The sequence below is a fragment of the Camelus dromedarius genome, chromosome 21 (genome assembly GCF_036321535.1).
Source record: "Camelus dromedarius isolate mCamDro1 chromosome 21, mCamDro1.pat, whole genome shotgun sequence".
NCBI classification, from domain to species: domain Eukaryota; kingdom Metazoa; phylum Chordata; class Mammalia; order Artiodactyla; family Camelidae; genus Camelus; species Camelus dromedarius.
Window position 1 is genome coordinate 5,494,642 of NC_087456.1, and position 15,559 is coordinate 5,510,200.

The following is a 15,559-nucleotide window of genomic DNA, read 5'->3' on the forward strand; positions in this document are numbered from 1 at the left end:
CTCAAGTCCTGAGTGGCTGGAAAGGCGAGCTGTGGGGCAGGGAGTGAAATTCTTTACAAGGAAGTAGGGAGATGGAATGACCCTGAGGACACTGATCTGTTCTGACCAGCCTGCCAGGCAGAAGCATCCAGGGTGGTGGCGGCAGAGGGCTGACCTGGATGACATGTGGAGGACTCCTCCCCAAGAGGCTCAGGGAGCTCCACAAACGTGACCTAGACAGGTAGGGTGAGGGAGCAGTGGTCACTCCCCAGTTGGTAGCTGAGCCTCTGGGAGAGGGACCCTACACACCAGCCCAGCCATCTCCAAATAGTTTGCGGGGTTGAGCGGAAACACCTGTTTGTGATAACATAAAACTCCCACTCAGTATGGCAGGCTTTCCTTGGTCCCTTCCCGCTTTCTCTCTCACTTCCCTACCTCTTCACCCATGCTGCTTGATGCCTGAGCACCAGCACCCGCTTCCTCCTGTGACCACGTCCTGGTACTCTGGTGCCAAGCTGGGGAAGTGGCCATGTTTGGAGTTTGCTGAAAAGAACTCCCTCCTTGCCTGTGCTCTGCTCCACCAGAGGCAGGGACAGGCTGGTCACTGAGCCTGCTGAGAAGCCAGACGCCAAGGATGCCATGGACCCACAGCTCTCTGTGTGCTGCCCACAGTGCTGCCAGGAGCAAGTCCAAGGGCAGAGAAGGCAGGCTTCCTAGGAAAAGATGTCTCTCGGAAGGAAGAAGGGATAGAAGACTCACTCAACAAATATTTTTCAAGTACCCACCATGCACCAGGCCCTCTTCTATGTACAAAGCAGGCAAAGCCCCTGCCTCTTGGGGCTTACATCCCACCACAAGGTCAACTTTGGAAGGTCAGAATTGTTCCAGGCCTGAGAAATAGCTCCTGAGCTCCCGCCAAGGAGGAAATGAAGCCTGGAGGGGAAAGGTGAGCGGGGGTAAGCCAGGACAGGGCCGGGCCCCAGCCGCTTGTCCAGCAGCTGGAGAGGAGAGAAGGGGCCCCGGCTGGGCCTCCAGCCCAGCATCCTTCCCCGAGGGCCTGTCAGAGGAAGGGTCGCTGTGCCGACAGGGGAAGATGAAGAGGCATGTCCAGTCCCCTCCGCCCACCCCAAGCCTGTTCCATGGGTCCCCAGCTGACTGCTCCATTCCTGGCTTGGAGGCCTGATAACCTGTTCCTCTGAAGCAGCAACTCCAAGGCAGCCCCTGAGGACAGAAACTTATCAGGAATGCGGTCCTGAGTTCCAAAGGCCCAGATGGAGGAAAGGTAAACAGGAAGAAGCTGCGGGAGACAAGGAGTTAAACTTAGACTGCAACTGCCACAGATAACGTTTCCGAAGGCTCCAGGCAGAAAGCCTGATATGTCAGCACGCAATAAATATTAATCTTCCTCCCTCCCCCCTCCCTTCCTCCCATCCTTCCTTCCTTCCTTCCTTCCTCGCCTCCACTTGACAACGCCTCCAGTTCAAACGCCTTATTAATCACTTACAACATCACTGATGGTAGTAAGATTCATAAAATGTCCAATTGTAGGAGCGTTGCCCCAACCTTCTGGCTTCAGATCAGAGAGCTGTACACCTCACCTTTTGCTGGGAAAGGGGGAACAGTGTCCCTCGGAATCCCCCCCTTCCCAACACACTTAGGCTTTTTCTTTCAGATGAGCTCGTTCCTTCAATGTCCTTAAGAAACACAAGCGTCAACATGAGTGTCTCATCTGCCCAGAACATGGCTGAGTTAGGGATGACAAGGCGACCGAGCCCAGCCTCCCTAGTTCCTGCTCTCCTCCAGCTGCAGTTCCAAGGCCCCACTTGGCAGCTGTCAGAAAGATGCCGAGGACCTCTCCCTGTGCCTGTGCTGGGTCCTGGCATCTGATTTCCAGCCCTGGCCTCCTCTCGGCCCTTTACTGCCCTACATTTTCCGCTAATGGATCGCTCCCGCATGAATTCTTAGCACCTACAGATATACCGCATCGATTTGTATGAGGCCTTTATGCATTGCCATCGATTTTAAAGATTCCAACAAGAGCGAGCTTAAACTCGAGTGTGATACAGCAATAGCTCCAGCTCCCCAGACACTCCAGCCTCCCAGAAAAACTCTGAGCACTTCAGTGCTTTTCTGCACAGGCAGCTGTTGCCCCCAACCCCAGGGAAAGACACAGTGAAGCCGGTGTATGTTCTGGGAAACAGGGTGGCAAGGGGGTGGGGTGGGGTATGCTGATTTGGGAAGGTGAGAGGAGTTAACATTTGGAAGTGATCAGTAAATGCATCCTGTTCCATTCTTCCCCGTGGGACAGGCAGACACAAGGTGAGAAGAGGAAAGCAGAAACCCCCCCCACTGCCCCCTCCTGGCCCCATGGCAGTCTTGGCTGCCCTCTGGGCTGCGCTCAGTGCCCCCAGAAGATGTGGGTTCAGAATCTCTCCCCGTACTTTCCAGGCTTCCAGTGCTCCCCTGCTTGCCTCTGTCTCTTCCCCACCACCCATCACCATCCTCTTCAGCCCCAATTTTCTTATCCCCTTTTGAGCTCTACTCTTAAAAGCTTGAAAGGCATCACTCTCAGAAGCTGGAAATGGTGATACAGGAAAATGAATGTGGGGCGAGAAGATGGTTGCATTTCAGGTCTCAGTTGAGTTCCTGGGATGCGCCCCGCCAAGCGTGGGTCCTTGGCTTCGTGCAGGAAAGAATACAAGAGTGAGCCACAGTTGAGTAAAGGTAGATTTATTCAGAGATGCGCACTCCATAGACAGAGTGCAGGCTGTTTCAGAAGATAAGAGAAAGGCCACAAGGTGTGGGGGTTGGGTGTTCAGTTTAAAGTAAAAGTAGATCCACACTCCATAGTCAGAGAGGGGTCCTCTCACTCAGAAGGGGGAGCGGCCACGAGGTGTCGGGGGTTAGTTTTCATGGGCTTGATAGCTTCACATGCTAACAAGTGGGAGGATTATTCCAACTACTTTGGGGAAGGGGCGAGTATTCCCAGGAACTGGGCCACCACCCACTTCTTGACCTTTTATGGTCAGCCTCGGAACTGTCACGGCGCCTGTGGGCGTGCCACGTAGCACAGTCTTGTATTACACTGAGCGTATGTTGAAGCTCAAGGTCAACTGGAAGTCAAATCTCCCGCCCTCTTTGTCCTCAAGGCCTACCGGCAGTTGAATTTTCCACCACCTTGGTGTTAATTGCTGTTATTTCTTGAATGGTTGTGCCCTGCTCCCTTCCTTCCTGTCTCAGTGGAGGTGACCAAGGACAACTTGGTCCCTTCCCTACCAGTCCTCCTTGCCCTCCTCAGCCAAGTCTCAGTTTCTGCCTCGGAGTGGCCCCATCCCCGTCTCCGCGCCGGGCCCTCCTCTGCCAGCCTCCTGCTCTGGCTGGCCCCCGGGCTTTATAATCTGGCTCTTGGTCTCGGCAGGAAGTGATCTGTCCATCCTTAGGCTCAGCTGCCTTCCCAGTGCGGCCCACCCATCACCCTTGCCCACCCATCACCCTGGCCAACGGGCCTTTCCACAGCATTTCCTGCCTGCCTCTCAGCCTCACTCCCCTCTTCTTGTTTTTTTCTGTCTCTTCATCTCCCTTTATGGTGATTGGAAACCTGCTTTCAGCCAGACCAGTGGCCCTCTTCTGTATGCATGGAGCCCCTGTCTGACCTGTCCCACTATACAGCCAGACGGAATTACTCATTAGCAGGAGCAAGCGAGTGAACTGACTACATAAAACCACCGAGGCTTTTCTGAGCTCTTTCAATAGCTTGTTGATGCCAGGAGCTACTTTTCCAACTTGTTAAAATCCGCCGAATACGAGTAGGAGGCCGAGCTGAGGGCACGAGACAGAAGGGCTCTCTCTCTCCATTTGAACTCTGACTCTGTTACTCCCAGATGCGTGTGTCTGGCTAAAAAAGCTTGATTTCTCCGGGGTTCCCTGCACGGACGGAGAAAAGTCATGAATTTGCCCTCTGGTTTCCCAGACATCGTAGAAGGACACATAGATCTTCGTCATAAAGCGCTTTGGCGGTTTCTTTGGAGGTTTTTGGAGGAAGACGCTGACAAATTTTCTCCACGCTCATTCCCCCTTCCTGCCAGGCTGGGACTCACAGCAGGAGGCGAGTTTCCTAATCAGTCAAAACCGCGGGCAAGCCCCGTGCAGAAGGCAGGATACAGGGAATGGGTAAGTGGCCCTCCGGGGACTCCGTGCTGGGGAAAGGCGGGCTCCGCCGTCAGGAAGTTTCCAGTCTGGGAGGGTGACAGGTACAGAGAAGGGCACATTCTCACAACAATAGTGACACAAGGACCCAGAAATAGCAAGCAAAATGTGGTGACGCATCTTCTCCCATGGAGAATGTACAGGACAGTGATGGGGACAAAGCAGGGGGTGGAAGGGAGCACCCAGCCAGCTCTCCTGGCGGGCCCCGTGCCCGGGCATCCACCCCAGCCCTGTCTGGCTTCACTGATCAGAACCCACAGAGAGCACTCCCCTGGGCCCTGGTTCTCCTCTCCCAAGGAAAACCTCGAGACAACAGCCTGAGCTCTCGGCTCCCCGCTTTTGGACACTGCTGCCTGCAGCCAAGCAAGGGCTGGCTGAGGGCAAAGGGCCAGAGGCTTGTCCAGGCTGCTCCTCTCATCCAGGGCAGCCAAGGCCTTCTCTGACAGTCAGATGGGAAGCCCCGGGGTGTGGGCGTCTGCTGGTCCAGCCTGCTGCGGGGACCCACCCACTCCCACGCCAAAGTGGGTCCGGGGGCCCGAGGGCCCGCTCTGTTCTGCCTCTCCCAGCCTGGGCTGCTGCAGTAGGAGGGAGGAGGCGGACCAGGAGAAGAAAGGCAAGGGACCTGGGTGCGTGCCAACCTGGTGATTCCCCCTCTAGTCGCTCAGCATCTCCAGCAAGGGGGAAAATTCAGGAGAAAGCCAGGGAAACTCTGGGTGTCAGAAATTCCCCGCTCTGTCTCAACTCTCCCCGCAGCACCAGCACCAAGGCCGCTGATTGAAATGCGTGTCGGATGAGCTTTAGTGAATCTGTTCCTAAATGACCGTCCATCCCTCTGCCCCTCCTTCCCGCCGGGCTGTCGCCAGCCTAATTAGAGAGGAAAGCAGGCCTTCTCCCCATTTGATGCCACCCGGCCTGGCCCTCTCCGCAGAGCAAGACGACGCAGCTGGGTTCAGCCAACCACAAGGTCCCAGGTCCCAACCCCTGCTCAGCAGGAGGACTGGATGGGGCCTCAGGCCACAAAAGAGAAAACTTGAGAATGACCCAAAAGGGTCGTAAATAAAAACAGTGGGGGCGTGGCCCTGGGACTTCTGTATATACGCGCACATACCCTCCCATTTACACAGATTTACAAACCCTTTTTCAGACACACACAACCACTCATAGAAGCAGAGCTGCACCCTTTAAGATCTTGATGAGCCCTCCACCCTCTCCGCCCCCAACACCCACTAGGGAGTCCTGGGAAAGCACACGCCCTCTGCCCAACCTCACCTTGACCCTCCCTCCTGCCGAGCGGGCTTCTCCGCAGAAGCAGTGCAGCCAGGGCCCAGGGCTGGGGGAGTAACTGTGCCATTTGCGAGGTTCCCAGGAAGGGCGTGGCACCAGCAGCCCAGGCCCCTGCGGACTGACGTCCGACATCCCTGACTTTGACCCGCTTGCTCAAGGAGACCTGTCTTTTTCTCTATCTTTTCCCTAATAGGCTAATTTCATTTTGATGGTTCTTGGCTCCAACCCGTCAAACTAGCTTAGTCCCTGAAAACAAGGTGACCCTGGGCACCCTGGCCTGCCCTCTGAGAGGACCCAGGCCACTGATCTCTGCCTGGGTGTCCTCTCAGTACCTCTTTTCAGTCCTTGCCCCATACTCACCTCCTCCAAGAAGTCTTCTCTGGTCAAATCTGTTTTATTCCTAGTGGCACGGCTCCTCAGCACTCAGGAAGAAAACGGCTTTCTATTTACTGCTTGTTGAACGTGCTTGTGTCAGGTCTGACTCATGAGACTGCTGGCTCTCCCCTTAGATGAGAGCTTCCTGATCCTCCAAACGATGCCCCCTCGCTCCAGGGCCCTGTAGAATCCTGCTCTGGGAGTGGACTCAGGAGACAGAGTCCGTTGCCTGGACCACACGATTTTCAACGCCTTGCTGTTGGTTTGCAGAGGACCCTGATGGAGACCAGGGCCCTTGGGAAACAGGAGCAATGACACAGGGGTGGGGAGCCACTTGGGTTCCAAGAGTCAAGAGCTCTTCCCAGAAATGACTGTCTAATTATCAAGCGTGGCCTCCGTGGAGAGCAGCTCCCCGTCTGGTTTCCGAGGCGAGAGATGCTTCTCGCTCATTTCACCGAATTCCCTAAGGAGAGTCACCCTGTGCGCTGGAACAGAAGAACAGGGAACAGAGCCGGCCAGGTGGGAAGTGCAGTCAGAGGCCCTGGAGGGGAGGAATCAGAAAGGAGAAAGGGAGAGGGAAAGAAAGGAGGAAGGAGAGGGGCGGAGTGGAAGATAATAGAAACAGAGTGTGTTCAAGGAAAGGTATTAAGGAGAGAAAAGGGGGAGAAAGACAAAAACTGGCTGGAAAATAAAGGGAAGCTATGACAGAATCAGAAATCACACAACACAGAAACACAGACCAAGACAAGGACAAAGTTTATGAGAACATCTCCATCAGGAGCTTCAAGAAGTGTTCTCAGGAACTGAAGTGTTCCAGGTAGATGGGATCTTAGGATTTTAGCACCTGTCATGGACCAGTGGCATTCTGTACACAAGAATGTCACTGTTTAACCTGTTAATGCCCCATGAGGTAGGAACTATCACTGAGGTCTTTCTCCAGATCACGGAAGTCCAGGGTAGAGGGGAGAAGTGACACCCCAGGTCACACAGCTGATACGTTCAGGGCTCAAGTTCAAATCCAGGTCTGACTCCGAAGCTTGCACTCTGCGTCACACTTCCCCAGTTATAAAAGCTCTCTCATCTGGGCTGATTTTTTCCCCCAGCATTTCAACAAGCATTCATTAAGTGCCTGCTGTTTGCCCAGCACCATGATAGGACGGGTCTCTGCTCCCACAGAGTTCACAGTCTGCCTGGGGTTACCAGAGTTCCTCTGACGTTTGATGGCTTGGTCTTGAATCTCCAGGCCAACAGGATCCCCCTAAAATGGAAATAACTGTCCCTTTGCTCCAAGATTGTGCCCAAGTTGCTGACAAGGACAGGAAGGAGTTTCAGCCTCTTTGTTGGTCACCAAATCTGGATCCATCAACTCTCAGATAGGGAAATTTTCTTATGGAAATTCTTAGCCTGCTCCAAGTCCCTGGTCCTTCATAAGGGCATTTGTCTTGGGAAGATGGGAATAAATAAAGAAAAGAAGGTGGTTGAAAGGTCATCTGGTGCCTGGGCTTCTCTCCCAGACCCAGTTCCAAAGGTGACAGACATCTCTCTTCCTGCTGACTACTCAGGGCTGAGGCGGGGCGGGGGAGGGGGAGGAGGAGCCAGGATGACGCAGGCAGAGAAGACGAATGTTGGGGGGTGGGTACTCAGGGAATGAATGGTCCAGGGGCCGCTGCCCAGAGCCTGGAGCTGAACAGAGAAAGGGCTTTCAGAGAAGGAACACCTTCCCCTGACCAAGCTGGGGGAAGGGCAGGTAGCAGGACGGAGCCTGGGCTGTGCTGGGGTCCTGGGAATTCCTGTTGTAGAGCTTCAGACTTTGACTAGAACATCACCAGCTTCAGTGGACTGCGGAAGTCTTGCCTAGAGGCCGGGGGAGGGACTCACGGACTCTCAAGGTCACTAAACAAAAGCATATTATGAGCTATTCAGACAGAGAGAAAGCTGCAAAGAATAAGACCACAAACGCATGCCTGGCCCTTCTTAGCTTAAATAAACAAACCAGGGCAAGTACCACCGAGACCCGCTTGTTCTCCCAGGCCGCTGCTCCCCATTCTCCCCAGGGTGAGCACTCTTCCAGATTCGGTGTTTACCACCCTCCAGGGCTTTCTCCACCTTAGGATTCCTGCCTCTCTTAAGGGGAGCAGCCAAAGAGGTCCTTGGTCAGCCTTCGGGCAGCAAGACCCCATTCATCCAGGGCGGCCTGAGCGGCCCTGCCACTGCCCTGCGTCTCTCTCTCTCTCGCTTCCCGGATGGCTAAACAGACGGTCAATGTTTACGTGAAGCTACCAGGCCTGCTGGACAGAGACGCCCAGCAGACAGAAGCCGAGGCGCTGTCCCCAACGTGGGTGGGGTTTTAACTCAGGCACAGAACAGGTGACCCAGGTGCCTGGTGCCTCGGGCTAAACTGCGGGCAGCAGGAGCCAGGAGCCAGCCAGGCCCTGCCACTCCAGTGGCCAGATCTGATGTGTGCCCCTGCTCTCAGCACCGCGTCTCCTCCGCCCCTGCAAGACGGTCAGAGCTCCGTTCACCCTGTGCTTGGCAGGGTGAGGTCCCCGGCTGAGGCTGAGGAGAGAATAACAAGCAGTTTATCCCCTGCCAGTGCAAGGCAGCACACAGCTGCACGGCTGGAGGGAGTTCGTAGAGGGACCCACGTGGCCCCGGGACCCGTCCCCCCACCTGCGGCCCTCTCCCCGCCCGCTCATCACACATCACTCTCCAGCATTCCACCCAGGTAACCCTTACCTCCGACCAGCACGGCCTCTTGGTTCTGCTCTGCTGGCTGGGCTCCAGCCTCCTCAGGGGGCCTGTCTTAGTTGAGCCTCCCTGGCCCTGAGCATTCTCCCCACCTCCCCGTTCCTTCAATTCTCACAATGATTTGGCACAATGCTAATTTCCTTTTGTGAAAATACAGCCTGTGTGCCATGAATGATCTTCCCTGCCGCTCTGTAAGTTTCTAGGGGGCAGGGACCATGGTTGATCCATCCTGGGTATTTTTTCACAACCATTTTCACAAGTGGCTCCATAAATGTTTGTTGAATGACTAATTGACCTCTGCCCCCACATCTGCCTGAGGGTTTCTCAAGGATGGGGCCACCCAAGTCTTATCTTTTCTTAGACTCTCCCAGTAGGACCCATAAAGGGATTCCCGTTCCTGATTGTTGAGTGAGTGGAGAAAAAACCCAGAAAAGTCCCTGCAGCCAGCCCTTTCAGCCTCTCCTCCCTAGCCGCTGCTCGCTTGCCCACCCATACTTCCCTCCCAAGCGGCAGGAGCAGGACTACCATAGGCCCATCACGTTCCTTTGAAACTCCTGGCTGATCCTGTTTTGGACAGGCCTGACTTGAGGCCCATCTACCAGTCTCCACAAGTGTTTGTATCAAAACCATCTAAAAACCAAAAAAAAGACTGCCTCAGGCAACTTTCCAGCTTCCTCACTAACACAGGGCTTCTACCGTATAATTTGACCGTCACAGGTACATCTCCATCCTACAGGGGAAGAAATTGAGGCTTCGGGAGTGGAAAGAGGGGCCTGGAGCTCACAGTTTGGACAGAGATCTTCTGAGTCCAGTCTGCCAGGTCCCCCCTCTGCCTCTCTCCCCATCTGATGGGGCCTCGCCAGAGCGCAACTGCCAGAAAGGCACCACTGCCTTTGGACTGGAAAGAAAAATCTTTGAGATGTGGGCAACTGAAAACTTCCTTGCAAAAAAAAAAAATAGACAGATATAGTGAGATGGTCTTCAAGTTGGAGCAGGGCTGGGGTTGCCCTCCGGGTTCCTGGCCAGCGGCACACTGCGGGGCCCTGCAGTGCCTGGTGGAAGCAACTCAGCCCCAGCAAAAGGGCGCTGCTGAGCCAACGCTTCCCGCCTGATGGGCTCCATACTTCCTCCCCGGAGACTCCGCAGCAGCACAGGCTCACTCAGGGACGCCCTGACACCTTCAAGAGTCGGTGAGGTGTCCTTACTCCCAACCAGGCAGGAGCAGCACCCAGGTGCCTCCTCCTCCTGGTTCCTCCACAGACAGGCGTTCCAAGCGCACGCCTGCGCCCTCCCGTGTCATTCCCACAGCAGAACCCATGAGGAAGGAGAATCCCTCTTCATGCACACGTCCCCTGGGATTCAGTGAGGCTCCGTGACTTGTCTAAAGACTCAGAGCTAATAAATGTCCGCGTGCAGATCCAAATCCAGGCTTTTCCGAAGCCAGTACCAACCACCTCTCGTCACCAAACCGCTTCCATAAGCTGTCTTCTCCGCTTCCCAGCTCATTGAGACTGCAGCTCGCCTCAGTCAGAGCCATCTATTTTTCATTTTATTTCTTTATTTTTAATAGGTCATATATTCAAAAAGTCCAAAACTTATGCTACAAAAGAATATACTATGAAGGGGAGAGGATATAACTCATGGGCTTAACATGCGTGAGGTCCTGGGTTCAGTCCCCAGCACCTCCTCTAAAACACAGTGATAAGTAAATCAACCTAATTACCTGCTCTCCCAAGGAAATTAATTAAAAAATTTTAATTAAAAAAATACCGTGAAAAGTCTTCCTTCCATTCTTGATCCCCAAACATGTAGTTACTCTTCCCAGAAGCAACCACCGTTATGTTTTCTGTATGTCCTTCCATGTAAACATCAGGCAAAAGAAGTAATTACATATAAATATTTCCCCCCACCCTTGTTAAACAAATGACAGCATATTATACACATCGCTCTGTGCTTGCGTTTTTTCCCTCAGCAACGTGCTCTGGGAATTATTCCGCACCCATACACAAGGTGTTCTCCGTTTCTCTCGATGACTCACGGGTATGCCATTGTCTACAAATCCACTCAACCAGTCGCCTATGATGGCCATTTGGGTCGTTTCCAATCCTTTGCTATGAAGAAGCTTGTTACAGTGAGCAACTCTGGATGCAGTGTCGTTGGGCTGCTGTGCACGGTCATCTGGAGGATAAATTCCTAGACGTGAAATTGCTAAGTAAGCAGGCTCTGGAATCAAACATTCCCAGCAGGAAGCAGAATAGAACGGTGCAGAGCAGACTGACAGCTTTCACCCTGGTTCTGGCACTTTCCAGCTGCATAACCTTCAGCAAACTACGTGATCTCACTAATCTTTGGTTTCCTAGTCTATTAAAATATTTGCCTCCTTGTGGGGTAGCTGTGGGGGTGGGGGGGTTCAAGCAAAAGGTAATGTACTTAAAGGGCCTGGCACAGAGCCTGGGTCATGGAGGTACGCTGGAGACAGATGGAGCCATGATCATTCCCCTGTTCCTCTGTCCTGGGAAAGAGCTCCCCCGCTGACCTGTGCCTCTGGCCTTCTCTACCCGCTCCTCTACGGATTTAGTGTGCTCCCAGTGCCTCCTTGCGCCATCCGCCTGCCATCCCAGGTCCTTGTGTAGTTCAGTGTGTCTCTTGTCCATCAGATAAAACAGACGCCCTCTTCTTCTTTCTGAAACACCCTCTCCACCTGCCAGAGGTCCTGGCACACAGTAGAAGCTGGGAAAAGGGCTACTGAACTGAAATCAGCTCTGGAAAGTACTCCTCACCGTGCAAACTCCCAGATTCTTGGTCCTTTAGCAAAGAGAGGCAGGCGTCACCTCTCGCCAACCAGCCAGCCCCCGTCTCAGGTTCACTGAGGTTCCGTCATTAAGAAAGCCTTTTGATTGTGTGAAATTTAAAATCCCCCGCTGTTCCTGCACCCCCAGCTCCCACCCCCACCGGAGCCTGGTATAAAGTATTCAGAGAGTCCCCCTCTGGGAAGAGGGTGGAGAATCCTTTTCCATCCCTGTCCGTCCCCTCCCTCGCATGTCCCCGTTTGGACTGCACACCACGGGGCGATCATCGCTAGGGACCGTTGCCCGGAGAGCGTAGGGAAGTGGGAGGAAATCATTTCAATTTCTCTCTGGGAGCATGAATGCTTTTTTAATTGCTCTCAAAGGCGGCTCCTTGGGAATGTATTATTGATAGCGATAGAAACGAAAGAGGGGGGAAAAGCAGCAAGCTCGCCTGTGCTGGCTCCCTGCCCTCCCACCTACACTCTTCCCGGGGCGGAGCCTTCCCTCTCTTCCCCGCTCTCAAGCCTCCCTCTCCCCGCATCCTCTCCCCTCCCCTTCTCTCCTGGCACCTGCCTTCTCCCTTTGTTTCCCCCATTGTTCCTGCCTCCCAGCTTCCCCCTCAGTCTGTCCCTCTGCCTGCCGTGCAGGAGCTCTGTGCCCTCCGTCGCCCTCACCCCGTCTATTCCCTGAGCCTGTCTCCCTGGGTCTGCACCCTCACCTCTTGCTTCTCCTTACCTAGTCCCCTTGGCCCACATCATCATCCTAAGTTCCCGCCATTTGGCCATTGCATTGTTCTCTCTCCTCCCTTCCCTTCCCATTCCAGCTCTTCTAACCATCACCCCCTCATTTCCCCTTAGCCCCTCATTCTCTCCCTTTTCTGCGTGGGCTCCTTTTTGGGGGAGTCTTGCACCCTTAGTTATTCTCTCCGACAAGGAGGAAGGCTGGACTGTCATGTGATGCTTCCTGACCGCCAAACCTAGGATATGAAAATTTTTATCTCCACCCTCCTTTTGTACCTACGCCTCTACCCCTTCCCCAGATTCCCAGCCGTTAAGCTTTGGTTTGTGCCAACAGGTCCGGTGAACTTCCGTCTATCCTGCTGGCTGTGTTTGGGGCCAATGCTAGCAGAGCCCGGATAAGCTGCCCCTGAGGATGCCAGGTCTAGACAAGACCGGCGCTTCATCCTTCACTCAAAGAGTATCTCCCATCCTTTGCCATCATTGGGTTCTCCCTGCATTAGGTCTGGGTTTCACCTCTGCTTTAACTGGAAGTTGCCCAGGGTTCTGGTGTGAGCTGGGCCCAGGCCCTCCAGCAAGAGCCTCCTGCGCCTTTAAGAAGCACAAAGCCCGCAGGCACCACCAGCTGCTCCCCTCCCCCTGCCCCAGCTGGGGGGAGGGATCCAAGATGGATATTCCCGCAGTGGCCCCTCCAGAGGAGCTCATAAATAATGGCTGATCTTCCCGAGGGGAACAGGGACCGTTCTGCTCCTGTGGAGCCTGGGAGAAGGGTGACAAGGCTAATTTATCTATCCCCTCCTGTGCTCACACACCAGCAAGAGAGCAGGCCACTTTTTTCCCTCTTCCCTTGCCCATTTCTTCCAGAATCTGTGGGGGAAAAAAGGGAATGGGTTGAGGAAGATGGGAGTTCCAGTCTTCTGCTTCCCAGCGCCCACCCTCCACCACCGCCCCAAACTGCAATTGGAGCAGCTCCATCCGCAGACTCAGAGCAGCCAACACACCCATCTCCCTCCAGATCCCCCACACCCACCTTTCACCCCCCAGAGCCAGGGGCCTTGATCAGAGCCTGTCCCATGTCCCAAGGGGCCAGAGCTATAGACTTAAAAGCACTTTGTGAAAGCAAATCCAGCTGCATATCATGTTTGCATGGTTTTAGGGTTTAGACCAAAATGCAGTGGATTCCCCAAAGCTATCTGGCAGCCTCCCATCGTGCTTCTCCTCCCAGGTGCTGGGGCTTCAGCACCCTCTTCTCTCCCCCCAGAACCGTCCCCCAGTGCTCTCCATGCCCTACCAGTCCAGCCAGCTCCCAGTGCCAGCTGGGCAGCTTCAGCTCAGCTGGTCTGCCCTCCCAAATTGTTCCCGCCTCCGTGCTCCGACCTTCCATTGCTTCGAGCTGCCTGTTACTCCCCAGCCTTGCCAGGCCCGGAGTTTGATGCAATGGGAGCCGATCTCTCCCAGGTGTCCCTGAGGCTGCACCCTCTCCCTGTGCTGTAGCACAGTCCCACCCCGCCAGGCCACCCTCGAGCCCGCAGCCAGCCACCTGAATGGCCCACCACCACCACCGCCACTGCTGCCGCCGCCAACATTACCCCCGCCCAAGGCCAAGGGCAGACTGGCTGGTACCCTAGGCCACCTTAAGCACTGCCTTGAGGTTAAGCTAATGCCAGGCCTGGCTCCTAATGAAGGTTTTTTTCCCTTTCTCTTTCTCTCAGACCACTGCTGCCTCCTTTCTTCCCCCCTCTTTTCTTCCCTCCTCCCATTCTCCTCTATGCTTCATCCCTCCCTCTCCTTAGTCCCTCCCCACCCTCCAAATCCACACCACATTCCCTCCTGTGACTATATTTAGCTCAGAGCTGGGGGCTTGGAAAGGCGCTGTGGGAGCTGGCATCGCGTCTTGAAGGGTCTGTCAGTGTTTCCATAAGAGGCTCAGCTGGGATGAGCTGATCCGTGAGCTGTCTCCTTTCCTCGCCCCACCGGGCCGGGCTGAGTGTAGTCAGTGCGTCGGAGCGCTCTCCCCAGAGGTGGGCAAGCTCTTTGGGAGAGAAAGGAACTGCGGGTTAATTTCGAGGGCAGCGACCTGGTACCCAGGTGACCAAGCAAATGAGGACTCTGCCATGTTAGGGTTAGGACTTTCAGGAGCCTGAGGACTGAGCCCGTCCCAACCACAGAGCAAGCAGCTCTGGAGCTGTGACCCAAGGGGAGATGGCTCAAATGCCAACTGCTGTCGAGTCCGTCCTGTGCGCCCAGACCTCACTGTGTGTAAACATCACCCATTCATTTACTCCTGAGGGCTGGGAGACTGCCTGAAGGGAGAGGTAGGCCCATATCTGATGGCCCTTTTACAGATGTGGAAATCAAGACCCGGAGGGGGACATGATCTGCCCAAGGTCAGCTAATTACTTCATCCCTTCCCTCACTCCTTCGTCAGTTACCTAGTAAGCGCCTATGACATACAGCCATTGTATAATATACTGGGCATTCTCAGTGGCAAAGCCAGAACCCAGGGCCAGGACACCCAGCCCTGTGAGTTCTCTACGATGAGACCACAGTGCGGCCTTCAGGCCAGAGTTGCTGGTTCAGCTGGCAAGTGGTGGTTGAGCGCGAGCAGTGACACAGCCCCATAGGGACCATCTCTAGTCCTTTGGCCTCTCCCCTCTCTGGCTTGAGAGGGGTCCCACCACAGTGTTTCTCTGGAAGGTGGGCAAAGAACGAGCGGAAAGAGAACCCGAGCCCGGGGGTAATTCACCTTTCTAAGCCCACCACAAAAGCCATACTGACCACCCCAGGGAAGCTGGTGGTTCCCCCAGGGCTTGGGATCAGGAGTCCTGACTCAGTCCAGGGCAGGGCTTCAGCAAATGAGATGGGGAGCGGGGGCAGTCCCATTCCATCCATTCCTCCACTTCTCTGGGACAAAGCAACTTACCTCCCAGCCTCAAGGCTGCACCTACTTCTTCCTCCTTGGCGGGAACATTGTGGTTTATAACGTGAGATCGTGAGATCACGTGGCTGGGTTAAAGGGTGGGGGAGCAGGGAAGGTTGTGCTGCAGATGTAAACAGGACCATGTGGTGTGTCGCCTGAGTAGCTGTAAAGTTTTTGTTAAGTCTCATCCATCCAGTCTCTCGGCCTGATTTACTGGACACCAAACAGACAAGTGATGATACGTCCATTTCTCCTCTTTCCCTTGCTTCTTTCTCTTCCCTAGATCTGCAAGGAACGGGGAGACTTTTTAGAGACCATTTCTCCCACGCATCCTCCTCTGGGAAGAGGCACGCTCACTCCCCACGCAGATGGACTGATGTCCCTGTAGATCACACGTGCTGCCCAGAAGCTTTTTCTACCCCCTGTATGCTTTATTTATTTATTCATTTTATTTATTGAGGTATACTCAGTTACGATGTGTCAGTTTCTGGTGATCAGCATAATGTTTCAGTCATACAAAC